The sequence below is a fragment of the Kryptolebias marmoratus genome, linkage group LG18 (assembly GCF_001649575.2).
Source record: "Kryptolebias marmoratus isolate JLee-2015 linkage group LG18, ASM164957v2, whole genome shotgun sequence".
Taxonomy (NCBI): Eukaryota; Metazoa; Chordata; class Actinopteri; order Cyprinodontiformes; family Rivulidae; genus Kryptolebias; species Kryptolebias marmoratus.
The window spans coordinates 869,490-873,459 of NC_051447.1; the positions used below are offsets into that span (position 1 = coordinate 869,490).

The window sequence follows — 3,970 nt, forward strand, 5'->3', positions numbered from 1 at the left end:
GTAATCATCAAAATTAAACGAAATAAACATTTGAAATATATGAGTTTGTATGTAATGTATGAATATAATATACAAGTTTCACTTTTTAAATGGAATTACTGAAATCAATCTACTTTTTCATGATATTCTAATTTTATGACCAGCACCTGTAGGTGAGTGAATAATAACTGTCTAATGAATCTTTGTGTTTGTCCCTTTGACTTATGACAATTACGGTTACAGCAGTTCTAAATAGGAAAGAACTGGTATGCAAAATTAACCAATTAATGATTTTAACTTATATTTTCCTTGACACACTACAAGTGAACAGTTTGTTGAAATAAAATTGCAGGAAATAGATTTCACTAGTATTATTTACACTTTTTACTGCATTTCCTGTTTTATTAGTCTAATTTGAGAAGAAAAGTTTATCACTAAACTATGAATTAACAATTAAACAGCATAATTGGTTCCCTAAGTTTTCACATTTGTTCAGTTACATTCAACTGACATCAATAGTAAATTAAAAATGAAAATCCTATTTTCTAATACATTTTGATGTAACAATTGTGTGAAAAGTGGCTGCTTGATAAAATGTCATGTTTCTATTAGTGTGAACAGCAAAAAAAAAGCTGCTTGTCATCTGTTAAAGGGTGTGTTTGTCTTCCATAAAACACATAAAAACACAAAAAATTGTTTAAACAGTTCACCTGTTGATCACTGCTGACAGCTAACCATGATACAGCAAGGTTGAATTACCATTTCACTGCGCAGCACAAGTCAACAGGATTGGTGTATTGATCTCCAAGCCAGTGACTTTCAGTTGTGTGGATTGTTGACTATATTAGTATTTGAAGCTGTCAGCTTTCAGCAATGCAAGGTGAATGTAACATTGCTAAATTATACTTTCAAATGCACACATCACTTGTACTTTTCTCATGCCAAATTGGACAGATCCATGCCTCAGCTGTCTTAGGACTTCAAAAATCCTTCTTTACAATGTTGCCTCAACTTTGCCTCTACTGCATATGACAAGGAATTATGCTGTTTTTGTGTGTGTGGCATGATGCCACACACACAAAAACAGCATAATTCCTTGTTTCATCTTTCACCAATTGTTTTGTGAAAGGTTCCTTCTGACCTCACTGAATCTTGATTGTTTTTGGACACATTTATGTACGTCCTTCACAGACTGTTTACTTGTTTGCTTTCCTAAAGCTTTAAAAAAAATGCATGATTTATTTCTGAAATGAGATGTTTTTTTGATTATTAAACTTTTGAAACATTTAACATTTCACTCAGTTGTGAGTAAAATAATCTTTGGACAGAGTGAGGTAATACCTTTCTCTCAATACAAAGGTCCCTCCAGCACCAGCAATCTAAATGTTCTAGTTGTTATCAAACTTGGTTTCATAGCAAACTAAAGAGAAAGCCTTGGGTGGGCAATTGCAACTGTCAGTTGGTTGTGCTGTTTGTTTTTGTGTTTGTCGTGTGAAGACCTTCCTCCTTTGTCTTCCATCATTATTTTTTGTAACCTGAGTAAAAAAAAACAAAAAACAACAACATCATTTTTTTTCACAGTGTTTTTGTAAGTCCAGCAGATAAAAAAATAAAGAAAAAGAAAACCTTACAGACAATCTTAAATTGAAAACAACATTCAAACCTTTAAGAGATTGTCTCCAGTTTGTGCGGGATTGACTCCTGTTGCATCAGCTGCCTCCTTGCCAACCCTCTTTTAACACTGCAACCTCAGGTGACCACGCTGAGCCTTAACCTGCCTCCCTGTTGTTGTCCTGTCAAGGCCTTAGCAGCCTCCAAGTTCCCCAAAGACAAAGTAACAACTTTTCCTCCACAGCTTCTAATTTGGTGAGGAACCTATAACCCTGCGTGATGAGAGCGATAAAAGAAGAAATGATTTTGGGTCTAGCTATTGTATTTTAACTGATGCAAATTGATAATTAACATCTATTTTCAATCTGATGTTTTATCAAACCTATCCAGATAACTTATCCTGGCAGAATTAATAACTTTTAACCAAATTATACAGCGATCAGTATCCCAAATGTTCACGCAGGTAAGAAACTTATAACATCAATGCTAAAATTTAAACATTCTGTTCAAAGAATTTTTCTGTCTCTGATAAATGAATAATCACTACTTTGACCTTAGATTATTACAGTATTACTTGTTAGTCTGTTTTATCTTGATAAATCCTGTGATGATCTGGGTTTCTGTCTCCGCCCTGCTGGCTGTTCCGGTAACTTTCTTCCACAGCTGTGGCTGATTCCCCCTAATGAGCAGCACCTGTATTTAAGGCTCTACTCGGGTTCAGATCTTCGCTGGAGCATTGCGCCTTTTGGTTAGGATCAACAGCCCCTTGGTTTTTTGACTAATGTCTCCACCAAGTAAATATTTTTGTCTCAGGTCATGTTACGTTCTGGATCTGGTCTCTCACTCTCTGATTCAGCCACTATGCTTACCTGAAATAATTGCCTGTCACTGGACCTCCGGATTCTTTCTCCTCGCCTGGACAGTGTTCTCTTCCTTCCTCTTCGCCTCCGTGCTCACCTATGCTCCTGGAACAATAAGACAAGAAAACAGTTATTTTCCCATTCCTCAAACTCTTCAAGCTGTTCAATACCCGAGCCTCACCTTGGTTCTTGGTTCCGCTCCTCTGACGTATCCTGGTTCATGTCAAATCCTCATTCAAAGTAATTACTTAATAGTCATTACTCAGAAGATTATTCCCTAAACTCGTAGTGTTAGTCTTTTTTGTTGTTGTTGTTTGTTGTTGTTGTGCTATCTTAATTGTTTATTGTTGGTCAAATTTTAATAATTCTTTAAGAAAAAAATCAGATTCCTCCATACTCACTTATATTATCAGGGTTCCCTCTGATGAACAAATTTCATCCTTTAGTTGTTGAGATCTGATAAATAATAAGTTAGAATCTGATAAATAATAAGTTAGAATCTGATAAATGATAAGTTGGAATACAATAAAAGGAAAAGCAAGATAAGTGTGAAAAACTAACAATGAAGCAGACTGACTTTTGTTCCATTCACTGTTTATACCCACTTGCTCCTATTCAGGATCATGAAGATGTGATGCTTATCTCTGACAGTCAGTGCATGAGAGTCAGAGTAGACTGCTGATAAATCACCAGTCCATAACAGGGCTTTTTAAGGCAAAATGATAGGATTTTTTAATGTGATGGTGAGACGCTTAATGTGTAATACTTTAAAATAGTCTTCACAAAATTCCTTAGCCTTTTAACTTTAAAATCCTTTGAGTTCAGTTTGTTTTGCATACTAAACTTAACTTCAAATGTTTTTACATTTGCTGCAAATTACATTTCCAATTCTGACAAAGTTGGGATGCTGTGAAAAATGCTAAAAAAAACAACAACAACAAAAAACAAAAACAAACAAAACAAACAAAAACCTGAATGCTATGCAAATCTTCTAAACCCATATTTTTCTTACAATTCAGCATAGTAAACATATGAAATGTTTAAACTAAGAAATTGTGCAATTTTTTAAAAAAGAACAAATGTAATAAAGGTAATTTTGAATTTGCTGGCAACAATGCATTTTAAAAAAGTTAAGACCTGAGACTGGTGCTTCAACTTTACATGATCTTCTAACTTATTTTTAAATCTGTGTGATCTTCTTAATTGGGCGGCCAAACTCATTTTGATAGGCAGCAAGAAGTTAAAAACTTTATCAAGGGCTAAACATTTTTTATATTTTTTTTTTCTTGAAAAAATACATTTTCAGTCTATTGACGAACTATGAAAATCCTTAAAGTATAGCTGATGCCATTTTATCTTATTTAACTAATAGTTGGAAATCATTCTCTCTCTTTTCAAAAGGCCTATCGCTTCCAGAGTCCTTCTCCTAAGTTTAAAGAAAAGCATGGAAATAAACAAATAAACAAACATTCAAGATGAAGTGCTAAAGAGAGATGAGGCCCTGCCCTGGCTGGTGGGGC

The 3,970-nt window shown here is 34.4% G+C and overlaps 1 long non-coding RNA gene across 1 annotated transcript in view; it reads right to left on the reverse strand.

Moving 5' to 3' along the window:
• LOC119617919 overlaps window positions 1–3,368 on the reverse strand; it is an 11,502-nt gene extending 8,134 nt beyond the window's left edge. The window contains exon 1 of the long non-coding RNA XR_005234375.1: window positions 2,460–3,368. This is a non-coding gene — a long non-coding RNA (uncharacterized LOC119617919). The remainder of the gene's footprint in view (window positions 1–2,459) is intronic.
• Between the last annotated feature and the right edge of the window lie 602 nt (window positions 3,369–3,970).